Genomic DNA, 22918 nt, shown 5'->3' with positions numbered 1-22918 from the left:
AATTGGCAAACACATATTGTTGCTGTGATAAAACCAGTTGATTAGAGTCAGAAACTTCTATTAGGCAATAACAGGAAGTATTTCTAATATACTGCCTTCCAGCTGTGGGCTGTCCAGCAGTGTCAAAAATATGCAAGTTGAGGAAAAAAGAATGACTCCTCTCCATTCTGTGTGATCTACATAGAACATTTCTACTAAATATATATGTCAGTGCATAATTGAGGCGAAGGAGGACGAATTAGGACAGCGAAATTGGGGATAGAGTCTAATTAGTTTTGAAAGGATATCTAAATCACTGTCATGTGAAAAGCACCACTCCCTCCAAATGTCCAGTGGCTCTATTGACATCTCAGCGTGGGCCGAGATGAAACAGAACTGAGAGAAGTCAGCAGGAAGTCCTTTTTTTTTTCTCTCTTCCCATTCATGCGCATCTAATTTTAGATGTCCAAGAAGTCTGTCCTCTCTTTAAATTCTCCGTAAAACCCAGCTGCATGTGCCTCCTTTTGTTGAGTGCTTTCTCTCATTGATTTTAGCATGTAGTTATGAACTATCAAAGGCATCTGTGGGATAACATTTACAGATGTAGCACACTAATAGAGGATCATAACAATATCCTTCAGGTAATTTCTATATTTGGCCACAAGGTGGGACATTGAATCACATTTCTGTCAAGTCCCTACTCTGACATTGCTGGGAAGGGATTTTCTACTGATTGATAAGGTCCGGAAACATGGAAGATAATCGGTTTGACATAGTTGTGTGAGTATTTGTTGTTGATCTGTAAGAATAATGATTTCTAAAAATGACCCACATGTGTCTAGAAGCAACAGATATCTTCATCTCTTTGGTGAAATACAAGATCTACTGAATATAAAAAGCTTATCATGTCTCCAAGCTGGGGTTAAAGTCCTCTTGAGGAATAAGAAAGCCTTGCAGTTCGCTGTGGTGGACAATAATTAACATGATAACAAGATGAAGGTCCAAACAGCAGCTGCAGGAGAGGACTATGGCTGCAGTGTGGGGTTAGGTGTGGTTGGTTGAAGATGCTTAACTGTTGCTTCTCTCAGGTTGTAATTGAAATAACCAAACACTGACAGGATGTGTAAATAATAACATTTGAAAAGCAAAAACAGAGCTTAAAGGCTTGTTACCGGATGAGCAAAAGTGATTGACAGGTTTTAATATAATAATGACAAGACAACATATCTGTCTGCTTATTGTACACATGTATGACTATATAAACTGTGTACACACTGGTGTAAAATAGGACTATATTGTCAAAAAATATAACATTATATCAATTATGTACAACACCTGTAATCAAGGCAGTAATTAAAATATATATAAGGGGGGCGGACACATCCCATCCCAGCAGATTTGGTCCCCTCCCAGTGCTGACTCCATAGCGCTGACCTTACCTTAAATGGGCTTTTCATAATGCCCTTATTTGTTAGATTTGAACTCAAATTTACTACTTTTCTCAAGGCCAAACACTGCTTCACGCTCTTGAACATACAGTAAACAATTTTTTAGCGATTCAACAGCTGATTGTTGTGAGCGAGCCTCCATTTCAATGGGAATGACACAGAGAGCTTGGAGGGTGATTGTAAACAGTGTACACATCTTAGCCTTGCTCCACGTCTCTGAATTGCCACCCTCATCTCAGTTTTTTGATGAATTCAAACTGACTAAATTAAGGATGAATAGTGACATGACAACAAAATGGCAACTGAGTGTGATTATCAGAGGTGTGCTGCACCTACACAGATTTATCATTTGTTTTATATGCTACAGAAAAGTGTTGAACTGTTAGTCACCAGCTGCAGCAGGGAAATGTGTGTATTAACATGCAAAAAGGATGTTTTTCTTAGCTGTGTTTTCCTGCACAGGCACAATTATGATAATTCTAATTATGATAATTAATTGTAACACTAATACACTGAAAAGCCTCATTTGATTTTTTGGAGAAATAATGGGGTTGAATTTAATTAAGATGAACCCTTTGAGGCGTAACCATTTATTTTTTTGCACACAGATACCAACTAAAGTGTTTCATGCTGTTACATCTCTACAACTGTCTTTTCTTTTTAACCCTGATGTATGTATTTTATTTCCATACAGGGGCTGTTGTCTCGTCACAATGGCTCTAACGGCCTATTTTCACTCAAATAATAGCACACAAATTTCATTCACACATCTGCCGCACCGCTGCTCGGAGCAGGAAGAGGTCTGCGTTGATCCAGAATGACTAATTAAAATGGACATTGGTATGCATGAATAAGATATGACATACAGTAGCGTGACAGATGGAATGAAAATGAGAGCCACGCTGGGTCACAAGACATAGGTTCGTCAAGCCTGTGGATGATCAAGTTATGTGTCAATAAAATACAATAGGCTTCACAATGTCTAACTAACTCTGGCCTTTGTGTAAATACAAAAGGATAGATTTGAATAAGTCACACCTCCTTCCTGCCTTTCTGGTTTCTCTTTTTCTCAGCACTACAGATCAGTTATTGTTCAGCTCATCCTCTCCTCTTGTTCTTGTCCTTCCTGGGAAAGGTGTCCATCCACTGTAGTGCAGAGCATCTGTTTCTCATGTCCTGGAAGTCTCGTGTTTCTCCCCCATTCACCATCTTGGAACATGCTCCAATTAACAGAGGAAAACAAAGGCCACTATTTAGATGACTGCTCGCTGAATGGCCAGTACTCTATTACAGATATCATGTCAAGACATAGTATACTACCCTTCTTTTCCACCTACAGGGCTACAGAAATCTTAATAACAGTACAGTTTGCATGTGTAAAATAAATGCTCAAACCTGACTAAATCTATTGTAAGTATATTGTAAGAAGCAAGGTTGCAGGTCCCGTGTCCATGAATTTGGGGGGTTTGGAGGGTCCTCCGGCAGCAAATTTGGAGCATCAAACACTTAATTTCCTGCATTCTGATTTTTTGGGAAACAAATTTCACCTTTCCTGTATGAGATTAGGGTGTAAATGTCTTTAATTTTGTCCAAATAAAAGCCCTCTGCTGCTGTCATGTTTTTATTGGAGGGGACAAATGCACATGTTCATCTCCCGTGCAGTGTGATTCTGAGTACAGGCTTACAACTCACATGTTGTAGCAGATTTTTTGGATTGGTTAGCTCAGAACTGTTAAAAACACTGCACTAGATTTTAAACTGTATGGTCCACACACAAGCAATCACAAACACACACGCTGACACACATGCACACAAACTTAAGAGCTGAATGTACCCAGTTTTTAGCTCAGACACTGTGCCATTTTCTAAATCAAATGCATGTGCAGTGCTGGAAGGCTTTGGTGTTAAAGGGATCAGAGCATTGTGTGCTGACATGATTAAAATCTGTATTATTCAAATGTGTCAGGGAAAAAAAAAATCAATGACAGAGAGTCCAACTCCTGTGCCTTACGGGTACGCTGAGCTTTCTGAGGACTGATGGAAAAATAATAATTAAAAACAAAAAGCACCATCTTAATTTGTTTTCCATCAGTCTCTGGAGAGATCATCTTTGCTGTGTCTTTGGTATCTCATTATACTTTCTAATCAAGACTCTTTAAAAATCCCTTTAAAGGAGACAGACTGTTTGCCCTTCCCCCAGCATGCTGCTGCATTGCAGCCATCGACTGCGACTTAGTATGTTACAAATGACCAAGGTAGGCTGACATTTTGATTGTGCAATGTGAAAAAGCGTGGCCGGAGAGAGGCTTTTGAAAGTGACGCTGCCCTGATCTCTGCCATCGCTCATTCTCTCTAATGAAGATTGTCCAATACAATTAAAAACCCAGGTATCCTGTGGCTCGGGTGACGAATTTATCAAATCTTTTTTTTTTTTTTTCCCTCCCCTCTCTCACCATGTGTGTTCATCCAGCCGGGTGTGCGTTTCACTCAGTCCAGTCAGTAGCTCCTGTGACTGCTGCATCTAAAATGACACAGAATTAAGCAGGGAGGGAAGGGATGGTGAGCAAGCAAATAAACCTGTTTTAAATGACATATCTTTATGAAAGGATGTTCTCCTCCACATTTGAATTCAAACATTCCTTTGTGCCTTAATTACTGTATCCAATTAGCTCAACTTCATGTACAGTGTGCTCGGGGAAAGGTGCAGTGCCATGAATTGAAAGCTACCCCATCCACTTCACACAGACACATCCTCCAAAAAAGACAACACGGTGCAACTTACTGTAATTACAGGTGACCTTTTGTTTTATCCATACAGAAATTAAACACAGAAATCTCATTAGCTTGGGTGTAACCTCCCAGAAAAAGCAAATGTTGATCTGACTCCATGATAATTCGTTACTAAAGCTTTGTGATATTTAAACACTGGATCTACAGCATTACATCAGTCCATGTCAGTGATACAGTTACTGTTACTCTGTTTTAAATACACTGCATTTAATGATAAAAATGAGTCCCATTTCCTGTTGCAGACTGAACTAATGATGAGGGGAAAAGGCAGATAGTAGTAGTAGTCACTTTATAGGATGAACATGATCTATGTAACGTAATGCCTTGTTATTAGTATCTACATCCTATTCTGAGCTTCATTTGGTCCTTGATCAGAGCAGTCCACACTCTGAGTTCACAATTTTTGTAACAAAAAGAGTCCAGAAAAAAGGAGAATATAATTTACATAAATAAATAAAGAGTTTGAGCTGTTCCCTTTAAAACAGATGAATGGGCTCCTCGGGGGCAGGTGCAATAGATCCAAACATTCATAATTAAGTATGTGGGATAAATTTACATTACAGTTCAAATTAATTTGTGGCATTTGTATTCACCCGCACTGTTGCACTGTAATCTCATTTTTTAACCTGTTTAAGTTTGTATTTACTTGTTGCTATCACTTTTTGTTCTTACTGCTACTGCATGTTCCTTTTTTTATTAAAAAAATAGATATTTTTATTGTGTATGTTGTTGTATGAGTCTGCTTTAATGTGTCTGTTTTTGCCATGCAGCAATCTAAATTTTGCTCGTGGACCTGAACTGTTATACCCACTGAAGCACCATCAAATCTAAACCTAATTTTGCCCATGGGCATATGTTTTGTGTCAACATTGGAGGTACACATGTAAGGCAGGAGGTTTGGGGGTCCTCCGCAAGGAAGTTTCCTACATTCTAGTTCTTAAAAATATATATATGTATATTTGCATTACGTGATTAATTTAGCATTCCCTATTAATGTATAGCAAAAAGCTTCTGTTAGTGTACTGTAGGACATAAGGATGTAGGTCTTGTTTTGATATTTGGAGGGGGACACATATGAAACAGGAGGTTTGGGGGTCCTCCGCAAGAAAATTTTCCTACATTCTGGTGATTAACAAAAACTAATAATGATAATAATCTTTGTGTACCGTAAGACATATGGGTGTAGGTGTTGTTTCAACATTTGGAGAGGACATGTATGAAATTAAGGATTTGAGGGATCCTGTGACAAAAAATTTTGAGCATCACACACTTCATTTCCTAGATTTTGAATTTTCATGCACCAAATTGTGCCTTTTCTGTATCAATTCATGGAGTAAATGCCTTAGCTTTTGGTGATTCATCATGAGAACATATTGTTTGATATTCATCTTTTTCATTGAATTTGCTCAAGGCGAACTCTACTGTCTTGGTCGATTATTTCTCTTGTGCATAACTGTATCCATTGTAAAGCACTTTGGTCAACGATTGTTGTTTTTAAATGTGCTCTATAAATAAAGTTGACTTGACTTGACTTGTAAATGTCCTAAATTTGATCAAAATGAAAGCCTAAGTTAAAAAAAAATGAATTTAAAGGGTTATAAGTAAACCCTGAAAATTGGTAGCATTTGAAATTTTCAAATAATAGTTGTTTTCGTCTTTTACATTAAAGGGATTTGGTGGAAACTGATGGCAACAGAAATGTGTGCACCTGTTTGTGAATATAGTCTACAGGGTGATGAACAGTGAAATAATTTTTATTATTTAATTTTCACATTGGTGGGTCTATATTTGGACATCATCTGCGCTCATGATACAGATATGAGGAGTGTATCCTCTGATGTTTATGCACGAGCTGGCTGCAGTGTTTTTGGGGGGGAACAAAAGTTTGCATTGTAGGAGCCTCGAGCTGACGTCACTTCTCCCGAGTTGCTCGGAGTGAAGCGGAGGAGAGAGTCTCTTCAATCTGCGACTAGAGACCAACACATCCAGTCACACCCCCACCCCGGACTCAATTATACTGGCCAAATTCTCCATTCATCTCTCTCAACATCCCGCAAACTGCGCCAAACTGGAAAGTAAATTAACACAGTGTTATTCCGTTTCGCTTTTTTGAAGGGAGACGCCGGTTTTTCGACGACAAGGTGAGTTTATTTGCCTCAGCTCGCCAGGTGTTTGTGACTAACGTACGGTCAGTAACGTTAATGTGGTGTTTCGGGCTAGCGGCTAAGCTAACGCTCTTTTGGCTAAACCAGTAGCATCCCTTCCGACACTTGTCTCACTGGATCCGCTCCTTGAGTTCAACACGGCGACAAAAAAAGTTCATGTCAAAGTAGAAACCGCTTTTTCGCGTGTTTCTAGTCTTAACTTTGTTCATACGATAACTGTTGTCATGTTGAACTTGGTCACAAGCAGAATATTCGGATGTAGAATTGAGAAACTAACGTTAACATGTCACCGGTACTTGGCACACACAGACAGGCAGGCAGCGCTGCTCAGTCTTGTCATTACCTTGCAGCGTGGATCCTGTCTTTGTTGCCAGCTAGTCCACTCTGCGGATCCACCGTCTGTCCGGACACCGTATGACCATGTTTTCATAGGATGATAAAAACATGGACATAAGTTAGCTGGTTAGTAATACGCCGTTTTTAAGCCTCTTGTAGGAGTGCATCAAAGTAGCGTCTGGTTTGCCTGTGCACTGCTTGTTGTGGTTTCAAGCTTCGTGTGACAACATGTCATGAAATGATCAAACAACTGGATATAACACAGGTGGGCTTTCTTAATGTTTTATCTCAACATTAGGTTATGTGTTATGAGTGTTAAAGCCGGGGGCTGCCCGCTGGTCTCGTCTCCCCCCTCTTTATCTTCTCTTTTTGTTGCTTCCTCTTAAAGGAGATCGCAGCTAATGCTGCAGCTGCGGTCTGGGTTGAAATTTACCCTTTGAGATTATGACAATACCCTCCATTTTTCTGCTTTCATATTAACAACAAGGCATTCGCCATCTTGGGCTATTTAATTTAGATTATCGCTGTCTGTTTAAACGGTGTTTATCTGTGCCAAAGTTAGGAAACTTTGCAGGGGAAAAGATCTGAATGGTATTACCTTGATTTCTGTGGAGTTGAAAGTATTTTAATCACACAAATCTAATAGGTTTGGGAAGTTGTGGAGTTTGATTTATGCAAGGGAGATTTTGAAACTGACGGAGTGTGTTATGAAACTGCAATCTAACCACTTTCATCTTCTTGTGATGACATGTCACATTCTGCTTAGTCTTAAAAATTCAGTTTTTAAACCTTGTGGTGGCTGTCATGTCATGTCATCTGCCACAAACACAAAGTAGGTCTAGTTCAATGCAGAAATCAGAGCATTTTAAACAATGCCCTGATTTCTTCTGTGTGGTGTTTTTCTTTATGTGGGGCATACTTAAGCTACTCTAAATTTTAAGAAACCTTCATAGCATGCCCCTCTTTGTCAATTCTGAACACACACAGTCCACATAAGCACAGTCTAGACAAAGTTTTACCACATTTAAGTGCAGCATTAAGAGCCATTCTACTGCATCTTACAACCTATTGCAACTGAAGACCAGTGCTTGAGATAAGTAAACATTAATAGTCCTTTTTCACAGCAGGCATATTGACTTGTCATCGTCGGAAAAGCACAGGTGTTACTAATAACATTTAACGATGGCTCTGTTCTATTCATGTGCCAAAGTAAGCCATGACAGTGTGACAGTGAGCCCACATGCACCGGATACAGCCTTCCTTAATTTTATTATTTACACCTGTCACATGTCAAAATGTTTTTTGTGCAAAGGTCCTGTGGATTGTTAAAACCTGGAAATAAACTCGTAACAAGCCCTTTCAAAGTTTATCATTGCAGCATCAGGCACACTTTTTACACAGGTGTGTGTGGTGCATGTTGATTTGCGAACAATTGGGCTCATACAGTGTATTGAGCTCATTTTGACGGTGCAAATTTAACTTGCATCATTTAGTTTGTTTTGGCAGGCATCCTTTGTTTGCCGCACAGTGGAGCTGATTCGCCTTTACAGATATAATTGGTAGTAATGAACTGGTGTGTGCCCTTTGCACACACAGTCCTGAGTAAAATGGCAGTAAACAATATTCCTGGTAAAGTCCATCATTTAAATGGCTTCAGTAGCCAAGGCAGCGAGATAAATCAGATCACAGCCTTGATGTGTTATGCATGCATCCAGTAACTGCCAATGAATCAAAACACAGGTAGAAGGTCACTAAATTTGCCTCATATTTATTCAGAGCACATGTCCTTGAAAACCTCTGCAGAGAGAACAATGTTGAGGTGCTGTATATTTGGATACTAAAATGAGCTTTTAACTTAGGAATCAAAAGAGTCAGCAACTTGGCATTTGAATGTTAAAAATCTTGCAGGGCTTTGCTATACCTGGCTCCACAGACAAATGTAGCTCATGGGTGTTAAATTATTAACTTGCGGTGTATTCAGTTGATTACAAACTATTTATTGTATAACTTTAATAACTACTAAATTCCAAATAGCAGCACTCTACATAGTACATCAGCTTTGTTAGATTTTTGTGCACAAGATCTCCAGTAGTGTAGATTCAGTTGTCTAATATCTAATATCTCATTTTACCATGCTGTGTTAGCTGTAACCAGAATTTGGGTGTGCTGAATTAGTCACAGTGCTCACCATTTCATGTAGAGATCACAGTAAAAATTTCCGTAGCCCCTCTTGTTTTTAAAGAATATGAGAAGGTCCTCTTTTATGTTCTCAGGCTCTTTTGAAAGTCCCCCTTTTTCCTTTGGCCTTTTGAAAGGGCCAAAGGAAGAAAAAACAGGCCTGCTAATAATTGTGTTTTCTCCCGTTTTCACCCTGTCTCTCCTATTCTTACCCTTTCCACAAGTTTGCACTCATTAATCAAAGATGCTGGCCTCCTGCTGAGGGCTGAGCAGGTTCATCAATTTGGCAGCCGGCTTGCTATAAGGAACTGTGCACAGGCTCTTAACACACAAGCATAAATAAATCTATGGTCTTTATATGCAAGCCCTGAAGGTTAATACTGTATAATTCAATGTACCCTCTTTGTCTGCTGTGATTGATGTTTTCAAACATGTAAGGCTTGACGGGAGTCCCTTTTTGTAGGTCAGTGTTGACACTTTATGATTGGGTGAGCTTGGGGGGAGCGGCACGAGGGAGGTGGATTATTAGGAATATGTCAGGGAGATTACTCTTTTTCACTCATCTTCCTGATCTATTTTCTCTCCGCCTGGAGATGCTTTACGTAGTGCTTTATTTGAACCAATGATGCTTCTGAGACTGAAGTCTCCCCTGCTGTGTAAATGGCACTGATGTTTAAAATGCGAGTGGTCTGATGTGTTTGTTTGGCTGTTTAGTATTTATTTGCCTCCTTTGCTGCAGGAATTGTAGGCCAGCTGAGAATGAATGGTTTGACTCCATATTCATAATATTCAGTCGGATACAGGACCAATATGAACCTTTTGTCCAGTTTTTGTTGTAAACTGCTCCACTCTCACACAAAGACTGTGCCTCAGCAGCCCTCTTTTTATTGATCCTCATGCATTTAAAATCTGGTCACTGCTGCCACAAACACTTCCCACTTAAGCTGCGCTAGGCATGCTGCTGCAGCCACATTTTTAAATATTTAATTTTGTCGTAACATTGTCTGGCCTGATAAGACGGCAGAAAATACATGTTTCCCTGAAAATGTTTGGATCAGCAAAGGCCAAAATCTAGTGCTTATTGAACCTAACTGACTGAATTTTTATGTCACCATGATGAGACACTGCGTGGGCAGTGGTCATGTCATCTTTGCATGCCATGAGAATATTACCTCTTTGTCTCATACTTAAAAAATGTGCACATTCTTAACATCATTACCATACAGACTTCACCATTCATCATGTGGCGTATAACTTTGAATAAACTCCTTTTATTGAAATGCTTCAAAGTGATTAGATGAGTGGTCAAAATGATTAACAGTTAAAGGAGCAGTGTGTAGGATTAAGTGGCGTCTAAATTGCATCCAACTGAAACTTCTCCCACGTGCCAAGTGTGAACTCCTGGTTAGGATTCCTTCAGTGCTCATTGTTCAGGTTTTTAAAGGGAGCCAAATTATCAGCAGAGGTCTCATCCTCTCCCAAACAAACAGACGAGGTGATTACAACCGGTAAAAACACCGAATAAAGCCGTTTCACAGCAACTGCTAATATGTGTTCACCTTTTTTCTCTGATAACTGAAGAACCAGACATTCAGGAAGTTTTTACTGGGGGTCGTTTTATCCACACAGGTCTCTTCATCTCCAAAACAAATGGACCTGGTGATTTACAGAGGGGGTTCTATCTATGGAGGCTGACACAAAAACACAAATGGCTCTGTCGAGATCCAGTATTTGGTTTGTCCATTCTGAGCTACTACAGAAAGATGGTGGTGCAACATGGCCATCTGTGTAAACGAGGACCTGCTCCCTATGTAGATATAAATGGCGCTGTATAAGGTGACGAAAACATTATTCTTATTTTCTGGAAAACATAATTATTATGTTATATTCCATCTCTGCCAACATATCCCCCCTAAATCCTACACACCGGGCCTTGTCTGCATTCAAAATAATCTCTACAAGAATATGTAGACACACTCCAATTATGACATTGGCTCTGATGATGGGTATTGTATGTGGGGGGTGCTTCCAACATTGTTCAGGCGCAAAACCACGATAATATTTTGCTCGTTTAACAATAACTTCTTATGTCACACAAATTATGAGATTTTTTTTTTAATTAGCAAAACAGTGAGGTGAGGCAAACACACTGCTGCCAACATAACAAAGACTGTTTATATTGGACATGCTCACTGCTGATGTTTTCATTTAGCTTGTCCCACAAGTACCCCTACATAGCAACAAAGGTATAGCATGGCAAAGCAAATAAAACAACTTAAACAACATAAAAATCTCAACACTGACTCCTACAGTAGCAGGAGTTGACACCGCTATTGAAGGCAGTTGCTTATGTACCCATGCACTACATCAGCCAACACACCTTTTCTTTTCATTGCACTGTATGAATGTCACACTGTGTTCTGCGTTGCCATTGAATGAAGTCATACTAATGTAGAAAGCTTCATATTAACGCGATTTGTAGGAGACAGCATTGGTTTGTCAAGGCTGCGAGGGCGCGATTAACAAATTAAGAACATATTTTAAGATGCTTGAGTGTTAACAAACATGATGCTCACCCTGACCTCACCAGCAAGTTGAAGCTCTCAAATCATGTAACACAAGGACAGTCAAGGATACTATGAAGAGGCAACGTGCTATTGGTACCCATGTTAGTTGTTACTCATGACCTAGTAAACAGCTTTCTGCATAGGGAGGCCAGTGCTATTATCTGCCAGATAGATGGACAGCTGAGTAACCCGAGGAGGCTGAGCCCAGTTCAAAGACTGGTTGCAACAGCCAGATATTTGAAACTAGAGAGTGACCTTTTTCCCTCTTGATATTGAATGAAACATGCAAGTGTAGGAGACAGTAATCTCCTTTACACTGGTATTCACGCTACAAAATGACACAGATGGAACTGTAAGGTGACCCGCAAGTAGATGACGCATAACAAGTGTTGCTGCTACTGAAGTGAGAGCATGAAGCATAAGAGAGATTCAATGTTTGCACTTAACATTTAGAGATGATTTTGAAAATGATCTAAATTATAACCAAATAAATGTGCTTGCTAGGCTTTCGTAACTGTCTGTTGTGTTTAGGTTGTTTTTAAAATTACTAATCCAGACAAACTGACTCCAGAAAGCTGAATGGATAATGTAGCAAGCTCAGGACAGTTAGTGTAATTCGATTCGTTTTTCCTTTTTGTTGGAGGGGAATGATTTACGATTTCATATAAAGTTTTTGCTTTGAAGGAAAACAAAGATCCTGAGCACTGCTGTCTTTTTGCACTCAATCAACACCATTTTGGTCCTCATACCCTCAGCAGGAAGAATTTGGACCTAAACAGTGTTAATAAAGTGAGTACAAGTTTGTTTCCGTTGCAGTAATGGTTTCTGGTGTTGGCCAATTAATATCATTAGTATAAGATTTAGTTGTTCTTTAATTCCTTTGAACATCAAGGGAATGCAAGGCCTGGCAATAAGTGTCTTTTGCTCTTCTAGCTATCTTAAGTATGCCACTTAGTCTGTGATTTATGTAACCTGAACATGATCATTAAATGCCCAATTTCAATAGAGGATTGCAGATATTCAGAACAGGTTTCTTACCAAGAAAAAATATAGTGCCTGTAGTTTTCTTTTATTACTGTGTGAATAAAATGTCTATTTTTTACCTGATAACATGGAAGCTTGCTCCTTTGATACTATTAGTTGGCTTGCAGCCATTTTAAACTTGACTGTGAGGATAACATCACAGCCTTCAGCTGTTCAAACTCACACATCAATGCAAAGAGTCTAACCTAACATATGAGGACTGTCCTTTTTTCTTTTCCTGTTAGTAGTATCCAAAAGAGGACGGTTTTTAAAGAGGGATGGTGTACAGAGAATGGAAAAGGAAAACTCATCATATCATGCATGCCAAGTGGTGATATAGAAGTTAAGAGCCTGCAGTGACTGTTATTGATAGACCTTAAAATTGTGGTATTTTCAGTCAGTAGGCTTGTTTTAGTTCAGAGTTATTATACAGGACCGTGACTTCGATACTCTTATGGTTGTAGAGAGACATAGAGTCAGTGATTTATGAAGACTTGAAAGGATTTAAGTTACTTAGGATTGATTCAAAGCTTGTACATTCCAAACAAAATGAACCCAGATGCTCATGCATATATAGTCTATATGTGGTGGCTGGTCAGAAATGTTTGCAGTGCCTAACATATGTCTGTAACGTTGTAAAATATCTACCATGAGAGCAGCTTTGTCAGAGGATGAACAATAAAGCTGGGGGGGTGATGAAATCTGGAAAAGGAAAAAACACTTATTTCATTGCAGAGTTGTGTGCAGCACATTTGTTAAGCCCCTCTTTATTACATGTTCAAAGCTTATGTTGGGATTTTGGCCAGTGGTGCCAAAATAAACTGTCTACCCCAGCTTTTATGTTAAACAATGCTTTATCTATGCACATTTTAAAACAGATATGTCAGTAATAGACTTTAAAGCTTGGTATTTGAGTCAGATTTTTTCCTTCAGTTCCTAATCAAATTAGAGACATTTATTCAATACAGTTTCCTAAGGTCATTGGATTTCTGCAAAATAAAAATGTAGCTACTCTTGTTATACTTCCTTGACCATAATCCAATTTCTGCCAAGTGTTTTTGTCATGCCCCATTGCCCCGTGGTCATCTTTTGGATCAGGAGTTTGATTTTCTGCTGATGTTTAGAATGGATAACTCATCTTCCCTTGGGGTCCATATTACCATTTTTATTTCATTTTCACAGAGCTTTCAGATAGGAGCGATGCTGAATGAGTAAATCGATAGAATCGAGCAATAAATCTGACTGCTGTTGTCTCGCGTTTCAGGTGCAGAGCAGTGATGCCACAGAACTGAAGGCAGCCACATACCAGTAAGTGTTTGGTTACATCAGCTTACCCATAGTCCATCTCTGCTATTATGCTCTTTGAAGTGCCTCTTTTGATTTTGTAAAGGAAAAAAAACAGTTTGCTTTGTTAAATTGGAAAAAGTAACTCATGAATGGACATGCAGGACTAAGCAGAACACCTCATTTTAAAGTATTATTTAGGTATAGGATTAGAATTTTCCAATTAGGTTGAGATTTAACAAAGTCCTCCTTTTATGAAATTAGTTTGTGCTGCATTACACTTTGCTCTCATTTTGTGTGTATCTAATTAATTCCTGTCTTTCTTAGAATTAGAGTGTCAAAGCTTCAGAACATATTTAAATCTCTTGAGGGAGAAAAGAAAACTTTTTTGACTAAGGGGTGTATTAAGATAAATTACAGTGAGCCAAACAGGGGTAATTGGTGGGGTTGGAGCTATTGTTGGGCTTTGTTTTAAATTTTAATTTGGGCTACTGCACATATACAGATGTTTCCTGGTTGCTATTAAAAATTGCCCCAAGACGAAATCAAATTCACTCCCTTCAGAATGAGCTCCACTCTATCAGAAAGTGTGACGTGTTTTTTTTTTCTGACTGCAATACTTGCTGCCAAATTATGAGAGTTAATTTGCAGTCTTGCTAGTGCAGTTCATTTTTCTCTGTTGTACATGCTTCATTTTGGAGTAGGTGTGAATTGAGAGGTATTTATTATTTAAGTTTTGTCCAAGCTGTGAATATATTATGAGGACACACTAAATCAACATCGTTTTTAAGCAGGGAATAGTACTGTTCTGCAAGCGCAACTATTTTGTTGAGTTTAACTGTTGGCTAATAAGATACAGCTCAGTGAGCAATGCTACTGTCCCTTTATTCCCATTTATCTACGTTTCCCCGCTTGACTCTGACTCCTTTTGTGCCTCTCAACTCTTTCAACATTAAGTGAAATCCTAAAGGTGAGTGAAACTGCTCACTTACCCTTTATGAAGCAAAGAATGCTAAAATTGTGCCATGAAATTTATGGCATGTACACGGCCACCTCATGATCTAGAGGAAAAAGTCTCCCACTGTTTATGTGACTGACCCTGGAAAGAGACAGGTCATCTGTAGCACTGCAGACAAGCTGAGTTGAAATGGCAATGGGAAAATGAGCCTCGCCACAGGAATCCCATCATCTCTAAACCTGAGTACTCTCCCTTTCATCTGTGTGTGTCGTAGAGAAGCCCTCAAGGATTTATTATAGCAGTTATGGGTAACCTTCAGTTTACCTGCAGAGCCCAACAGTAAGTTTCAGAAACAGTTGGCAAGTTATAGCTCGCCATTGCTTTTGCTTGCCAGGAGATTACACAATGGTTGCTGTGCATAAATTTCACAGTCTGTGGCCCTTATGTCTTCTGACCCCGAGTCATTAAACACATATTTTATTAATGTTGAATGTAAATACCGGTTTCAAGAATGGGGAAACAGATTTTACACAACATTCACTCCCTCTGTTATACACACAAAACTATGCTTACTGATACAGTGAATATATATATATTTTAAAGGTACACCATGCAGGAATTGTCATTTACTGTTTGTCAACAATATTCCACTTGGCCCCGCCTTCCTACACTGCCTGTGTGTACACTGCAAGCTATTGTACTAGTGTAGGAATGTTACATTTGTTGTAATGGAAAAGCCAATACTTAAGCAAGCTAACGAAGCTAACAATGGATATAGAAAGAGAACTGGATACAGCCTTGGAAGTGGGGCCCAAGTCATTCCTATGAAAGTAGCTTAGTGAGGCTTCAAGCCAAAAGGTTTTACTCCCCCTGCATTAGAATTTACTAGATCATCCGCATCATTAAGCCCATAGAGCAATAGGGCTGCAACTAAAGATTATTTTCATTGTCGACTAATCTGTCCATTATTTCTTTGATTAGTCGACTAATCATTTCATCGAAAAATGTGTTAAAATGTTGAAAAATGTCAGTCTGTCTCTCCCAAACCCCAAAATTATGTCATCTAATGTCTTGTTTTGTACTCATGCCAAAGGGTTTTAGTTCACTGTTATGGGAAAGTGTGTAAAGCTGCCATTATTTGAACATAAGAGGCTGTAATAAGAGTATTTTAGGGTACTTTTATAGTACTTTTCTATGAAAAATGACCGATTAGTTGACTACTAAAATAGTCACCGATTATTTTAATAGTCAATTAGTCATTGATTAGTCGACTAATCGTTGCAGCCCTATAGAGTGTGCCAGTAAACCCGGAACTCCGCTTTTAGCACTTCCGGTTCTCTCGTCTAAATGTCAATATGTTTTTTGAATGGGATTTTGGTAAAATGCCTCAAATAAGGTCTGTGGTTAACAAAAGCTTAAGCGAGTTTCAGGTTTTGTTCTACGACATTAAACACGTCAGTAAATACCCTACTTGTGAATTTTGAAGCTTTTACGTGTCGTAAAAAAGGCGGTTGCTAACAAGTTGCTCAATACGACTACAAACCCTGTCGGGGACATAAAATGTCATCACCCCCGAACGGCGAGAGTGCTGGCAGTCCGCCATTACAGTTCTTATTTAGCTGAAACAGTCCAATTTCCTCATTATACAATGTTTTTAAAACAAAGCGGCCGAAATCAGTTGAAAGCTTAGTGGCGGTGACATCAAGAGTCATGCGACCGTGGAGTAGTCATGTAGTCCGTTAAAGCCCAACGTTAGCTTTTTACTTCTGGCGATCGCATTTAAGCTTCAAATGCGGTATGAAAGGTGTTCATATGTGAAGATTATCTCGCTGAACAAAACCTGTAAGTATCATAAACTTGTGTTAGCCATTTTCTGACATAATCCAAAACGCAATGCAAAAATCACATCCACTTTCTCTTCCGGGAACCAGCGCGACGCTAAACTTCCGGGTTTTGACGTCAGCCCTGGCACACTCTATAGAGCAAGCGCACTAAAGTGGCTAACTACTGCTGGCTGGGTCGACTACTTCCAGTACAGCCCTCCGCTAACTTGAATGCTTATAAATGATTTAATTATGCGGCTGTTGTTGTCAGACCAAATGGATCAAATCTTGATTGTGAAATGAGTCATTTTGCAAGGGGTGTGATACTCAAAAAATGTATCCACTGATTTACAGACGTCTCTTTCCCAGTGTAAGTCTGTGGGATGACGGCTCTTTGGGCCCCATGGCATCACGTAGTAGTTACACAGTTTGGCCACTATGTCAAACTGTCCAGTTCTGCATTGCTCTTCATCGCTATCCTCTCCTTCAGCCAAACCCAGATTCATTCCTACCTTGAAAGAAGCTTTGTGTACTTGGTGTTTTGCTTTGCTTTATAATTTTTTGGCTCTGTGTCTGCAATTTTCTTAGCTTTCTCTTGAACATGTGCTGCTCCTACCTGATCATTACCTTTTTATAAAGTCCCAATCTCACCTGTGTGCTGAGACGTCCCGAACGCAGCAGAATAAGAAGAAAGTAATTAAATACAGGCAGAGGGCAGGGTCTCTGCAGATAAATACACCGCCACACACTTCTAAGTGATGATTGAGTGGCTGTTACTTTTGCATGAACCTATAAATTGTTTTTTAGAAAATTCCTTCGTAGTATACCTTTAACATCATCAGATCAGGTCTAACTAGTGTGATTGGTTTGTCAGCTGTGTTGAGTGTGTTCAGCAGTTTATAAGGATGTGGTAAGCAGTGGTGTTGAAAAGTTGAGGGACTACATTCATATTTTGAAGTTGGTTCACACTGTGCATCTGTACAGCGCTCTCTGCCTCTGATTGCTTTGTTTAAACTGCACTTCCTGGATTGTCAGCCCTGATTTGCCTCTGATAGTTTGATCCAGTTTGATGAAAGCTTTCATCATGGGTAGTGGAAATTTGGTAGCCCAGGCAAACTGGGCAAAACTGGTACTTTTGAGCTGTAACCACTGAGCCCATCCTTACTTTGCTAGTCCAACCCTCCCTAGCAATGTGTCAAACTGAACCACAAAAACGAGGCAGACACCACATACAGAGAGATAGCCTAACTTTAATCAGGCAAAAAGAAATTTAAATTAGCACTTCATTGTACATCATGTGCCTGCAGCTGCTTAATAGTGAAAGCCATGCACTGCTGCCATTCATTTCTGTACCACTCCAACACAATGGAGATACTACACACACAAAGGGCATGTCTGGCTCCGGACAAAGCAGACATGTTTGTTTTCCAAAGAATTGTTAAGGGAGATAAAGTGAAGCAGGACTTGTTTCCTTACACTGTTAAAATGTCAGGTTCATTCTAATCAAATAAACATACATTCGTGCATTGCATTTTAAAATAATAATTTAGTGTATGTAAATATTTTATTAATTTTTACAATTTCACCTTTGTAAATTTGAAAGTTTGCAGAATGTTGGGTTGAGTCACTATGAGGTGTTAACCATCACTCCCAATTCATGTTCAGATATTTGATATCACTTCAAAAGTAGTGCCATTATTACTGGTATCATAATTTCCCAGTCCTAAATGAGAGGGAGGGCAGCTTTATGGTCTGGTGATTGGTATGTTTTATATGCATCATCATTTAGTGTGTTCTGTATGTGTGTAAGAGAGAGAGGCTGAGCTATGACAGTTTGCCAGTTTTTTTTAAATATTTATGTGCTTCAGTTAATAGTGTGGCTTTACAGAGCAGGCTATATTTTGTGACTTTGCCAGAAGAGCGAACAGATTGCTGTGGCTATGTAATATGATGAGGTAGTACGTATCAGAGCCCACTCTGCTTTTTGCTCTCCACATTTTTCTGCCCAGAGGGGCACTAAAATACATGTAGGAAGGAAAAGTGAGGAGATGAAAGAACTCTGTCAATGGCGAAATCAAAGACCCGTGTGAATGATGCAACTTTGAGATGTATTGGTTGTATGGATGCTACATTTACCCTGACTGTTCTCAGAAGTTTAATGAATACAGAAGCATATTAAGCTTCTAAGAATAGTGTGCATAATGCGTTTATATATGGTACTCCAAAACCACTGGTTACATTATGTAGCCTTATGAGTTTAATGATCGATTCTGCCTTATGTCAGACTGATTTGTAAACTTCCCTGCCTTGAATTAAAAACGGGTGCAAAACTCAGGTATAACTTGCTGCATCAGAAATACAGAATAATTTATAGCAAACATCTTTGCCTCAGGAAAACAAGAGAGACCTATGTGGATAGAGATATTGTCTCCATGTTAGCCTTGTGTAGTCATTAAGGTATTTTCAGAGCATTCTCTGTCAGTCCCTTTTGAATTTTTGGCATCACAGTACATCACAGAATGGTTGATGGTGACGGTTCATCTGTCTTATCAACTTACCTTAAATGAAGGGTGAAGTCATGTCTGATTGAGTCAAGGCAGACCCACAGGGACAGGTCCAAATCTCAGCAGCAGTTTGCAGCAGCCCACCTGTAGAAATATCCTGTTTTTGAGGTTAGATTTGTAATTTGGATTTGTAGAATAGGGCTCAACTAAGGGCTAAATAGTAGGGCTGTACCTGACTCAAGTCAGTCAGTCAATCAATCAATCCTTTATTTGTGACATGGAATAATACAAGGTACAACTTCAGTGAAACGTGATTCCATCAGCTCCTTTAACCTTGTGCACTTTAATTAAATGCTTTTTGTGTCTTTGTTCATTGTTGGCTGCTGCAAAGTGTCTCTTCGTCCAAGCGGCTGAGTGTGGATCAAAGAGTGATGTCAGAGCAAAGAGCGCTCAACTGTAGCTACATCTGAGGGCCAAAACGTTCCCAGGATGGCTCAAATCTCTGATTTTCATGGGGCAGCCTTACTGAATAGTGTTTTTTCTAGGGGTGTAAATCACTAGTTTAATCACAATTAGTGTTGTCACGATACCAAAATCTTTGTTTCGGTACCGATACCAATATGAATTTCGATACTTTTCGGTACTTCTCCTAAGGAAAAGTCCTTTTGGATACAAACCTTTAGAACAATAAATAGTAGGGGTGTAACGGTACCAAAAAATCATGGTTCGGTAAGTACCTCGGTACGGACGTCACGGTTTGGTAACTCAAATGTTCCACCAAGTTTGTGTTGTCTCGTGTTGTCTCCCTTTGCGAGGCAGACTTTCTCTTGTCTTTTTTCACATGCGCCAGCTGCGAATGTTGATACAGGTGTTGTCATACACACCACTTGCGCAATATGTGCTCGAATAGGAACAAGGAAGGCGTTTGTGTGCATAAATGAATTAAATAAATCAATGAATTGAATCAATTTAAAAAGTACCAGTATTTTCCAAATGCAGTATAGTACCGCTTGGAATACTCTAGTACCGGTATACCGTGCAACACTAATCACAATTTGATATTACATTGATTTTTTTGGGACAATGATACGATATTTGCTGATATTACAAAGCCTGCCACAATACAATTTTGATTTGATGCAATTTAGGGGCCTGCTGTCAATATGAGACAATATTATCTGCCCATTAAACAGTGTTACATAAGAAGCTGCCACTCCTATCTTTTATACTTTTGACCATAAAAGATAAAACCAACACATAAATAAAAGTAAAGTAAAATTTATTTTAAATAGACTCTACCAACACACTTTCTTGATGAAATCTTTTCATTTTAACTCCAACTATGATATTTTCATAAAACTTGAAGGCAGACTTCTCCCTGCAGCCATAAAACATGGATTAACAGTAACATAATTTAACAAAAGTATAAAGTTCAGCTCAATAATAACTGCGAAGTGATCCATTATTAGCTTAAACACTTTTACACTGCATAAATTAGCCTAGCGGTTGGTGGACTATTCCTCAGCTCATAGCTTGACAAATTACATGTATTATTTATACTTTATCTTACTCACCGTTGGTTTAAGTCACTGCATCTCCCAACAGAACAGCACGGTTGAATTTCAGCCTGCATACAGAGAGCAGTTTGAGCTCCAGGCAGCTGCAGTCACAGTCAGAGGCTAGTTTGTTGTCAATAAAGTGGAATTAATTATGCCTCTCTTCTGGGGTGAGAGGTCAGGCGTGCCTGCGTTTTGGGACAGCACTGGCTACTGGGGAGCTTGTTGAAAGACTGTGGGCCTGCAGGAGCGTCTCTGAGGTGTGCAGATGGCATCGAGGAAAATTGAATTTTCTTGGGTGGTCATGACCAGCTGCCTGCTGTTCTTTCTTTACTGATGGCATTAAGACTTCATCAGCACACAGAAACATTGTGCATCACAAAATAAAGATCCTGCAGCTTCCAAAGTTATTTTTGCTGGGGTTGATTTTAAAGGCACGGATTTGTTCCCTTTAGAATAAAGCAGGAATTCTGAAACCCTGTGGCTGTTTGCTCACACATCTCAAAACACTCAAATATTGTAATGCTAATAAAATGCTTACTGTTCTTGAGCAGCATAAATGCCACTTAGCTGGATGAGAGTTTTGTTGGCAGCCTATAGGACCTTCGCAGAGAGGATCTGTGGTGTCAGCGCTCAGACGGGTATAGAGGTGACACCAAGGTGAACGCCGAGTTGTAGAATGGTTGGAAATCATTGATATTCTGACTCGGAGGCTGCAAATGGCTTGGTGGCAGATGGAGTCTTTGTCAGGGAAGAAAAATGGCAGCTCGGGAGCATCAACGCCATTTTCCCTATCAGCTTGGCTGGCGGGCGGTGACCTTCTGCCGCTCACAGAGATCCCTTAGCACATGATCAATTATCTCACTTCCATTGTTTACTAAGCCAGTGGAAAAGGATTTAAATGTCAGTTTTTTAGAGAGAGATTGCATGTGTAATCATGAAACTGGTGTTTGTTGTTAGTGCATAATGAGGAAGCAAATTGTAGTTTGTTTTTGTACCCTTTAAAGCGCCGTAGAAAATAAATCAGTGTAAGATTGATTTATACAAAACCAATACATGGCAGCTGTTTAGCTCCATTTACTTCACGTTGTTACAGAAGTAGTGTTATTGATTTGACTGATTTCCACCAGTTCTTTAAACAACATTTTTAATGGAAGAGATTCCTCAGGAGAACAGATATATCGCATGGCTTCAATTTGGCAAGTGCTTTTCATTAACATTGTTTGACTCAAAATAGATAATTTGCTGAGGTGAAAATGTTTATGCAAATAATATTAATTTGGTAATGGCTCTTCTCATTACACAGATAACACACGCACACGGAATAAAACTGTGATATGCAGTCATTATTCTTGGCTGTAAACAAATCCAAGTCAGAATAAAATTGAATGAACCTGGGGGAAAAAAATGAGGAAAATGAACAAACGATGCAAAAAGCAAATGACATTGAGACCCCAGTTTAATATGTATGTATTTCAGCTTGATGGTTGATTTCATTAGCAGATCTCATTGTTATGCACCGACTGTCCTCCTGCAGTAAAATGGATATTGTATTCACGTAGCCTGAATAGTCAGGAGGAATTGTTTGGATTTAAGTGGCATCCTTCAGAACAAGTGTTGTCTTCCTACCCTCTGATTCTGATTATTTATTTTATATAATATATTCACCTTCACTCATTCCAAATATTGGGTTATTTTTAGTATGGTTTCATTTTCTTACCACCAAAATGTTATGGCCGAATTAGAGTGAGTGTCCAATCTGCTTTAATGTTAAATTAACATTAAATATAAACATCTGTGTTAATTTTATGGGTTACTGGCAATAATTTGTCAGTTAGGTCAATGCCATTTCTCTCAGAGCAGCAACTGTACCATGTTAGCCATACACATGACTATAAAGGTAGGCCGCACAGCTTCCTTTAGGCATTAGCCACTAACTTTTGTGCTCTTTTCTCTGTTCAAATACTTAATAGCATGCTCCACATTTCAATATATGTGGTGCAAAAATCTGATTCTGAATGTTAAGTGCTTGCCAAAGGTTCGCATCCTATGTAATGTATGGAGCCACCCATACATGCAAGCTGTTTTTCTGTCTCTTACGAGGATGATATTAAGCTGCCATGCCATGCACCTTTCCTCCCTTCCTTCAGGCCTGGCTGCACACAGCTTTCAGGGGGCAGTGCTTGTCAAGTTTCACTAACAGAGACTGTGTGAAAATTTTTCCATTAGTAATGCTCCGTGTGGTGGTCTGTTTCACACCATCCTCATACAACTGCCATGCAATGACAACATTAGCAAGGACAGATG

At 39.2% G+C, this 22918-nt stretch overlaps 1 protein-coding gene and 1 long non-coding RNA gene across 15 annotated transcripts in view; one reads left to right on the top strand and one right to left on the bottom strand.

The window, feature by feature from the left end:
• Positions 1-10: 10 nt before the first annotated feature.
• Positions 11-6919, bottom strand: LOC144466864 (uncharacterized). The gene is made up of 3 exons (XR_013493271.1): positions 6726-6919; positions 3881-3948; positions 11-2647 (listed from the first exon to the last, which is right to left on the bottom strand). It is a non-coding gene; the product is annotated as an uncharacterized LOC144466864 (long non-coding RNA).
• The window catches only part of LOC117251264 (bromodomain adjacent to zinc finger domain protein 2B), a 64655-nt gene continuing 47902 nt past the window's right edge, over positions 6166-22918 (top strand). For 10 of the 14 annotated variants that reach the window (XM_078174483.1, XM_078174482.1, XM_078174480.1 and 7 more), the window contains exons 1-2: positions 6166-6358; positions 13751-13794. The gene's annotated coding sequence lies outside the window, so the exon portion shown is untranslated. The other 4 variants (XM_078174476.1, XM_078174473.1, XM_078174474.1 and 1 more) reach the window with 4 other exon arrangements.

The sequence above is a fragment of the Epinephelus lanceolatus genome, chromosome 14, assembly GCF_041903045.1.
Source record: "Epinephelus lanceolatus isolate andai-2023 chromosome 14, ASM4190304v1, whole genome shotgun sequence".
NCBI lineage: Eukaryota > Metazoa > Chordata > Actinopteri > Perciformes > Serranidae > Epinephelus > Epinephelus lanceolatus.
The sequence above is the reverse complement of the archived record's forward strand: the minus strand, read 5'-3'. Positions and strand labels throughout refer to the sequence as shown.